The following is a 679-nucleotide window of genomic DNA, read 5'->3' as shown; positions in this document are numbered from 1 at the left end:
TCCCCCCCCCCCCCCCCTCTATTTCTTTTGATGGTTTTCTTTATAAATATGTTGTGCCATTTTTGCTTTATCGCCTTATTGTGATGCTGATATATTTGAGTATTTTCTGCATAAATAATATGCTTTCTCAACTTTTCCTAAAGGGTGTAAGAGGTAAAAGAAGGATATTAGAATATCCCAGTACTTCACTATAATGCACTTAATACATGCATGAGTAATTTGTCTGTAGGTAATTAGTTGGACTTAGAATCTTACTGAATAGTAAGTTGAATACGTCCATCTTGTATGCAAATATGCTACTTAATGGCTGTCGAGATCACCAAAAATAATTCCTACTACACTTATGAAAGTGGGAGTAGGGTCGATCCACAGAGATTGGTTTTAAGTTGATTTCTTTATGAAAAAGAAAATAATGGGGGGAGATTGATGATAAAAAGAAGTAATCGAAAACTAAATAAACAATTAAAAATACCTGGTGAAAATACGAGAGGAAGATTTTTCGGTTAAGGCTAGGATCATGCTTGATTCTTATGGGTTGATCATTGATGCAAGAATAACACATGTATAGACAAGTAAACCAGTTATGGTTGTTGGTACGACCTAACAACCTCACCTTTCCTTACCTTTTCGTCAGCCAAGGTACGACCGTTGACTAGATCCACAATTAACAGACAACCCT

This window comes from Sesamum indicum, linkage group LG2 (genome assembly GCF_000512975.1).
Source record: "Sesamum indicum cultivar Zhongzhi No. 13 linkage group LG2, S_indicum_v1.0, whole genome shotgun sequence".
Taxonomy (NCBI): Eukaryota; Viridiplantae; Streptophyta; class Magnoliopsida; order Lamiales; family Pedaliaceae; genus Sesamum; species Sesamum indicum.
The sequence above is the reverse complement of the archived record's forward strand: the minus strand, read 5'-3'. Positions refer to the sequence as shown.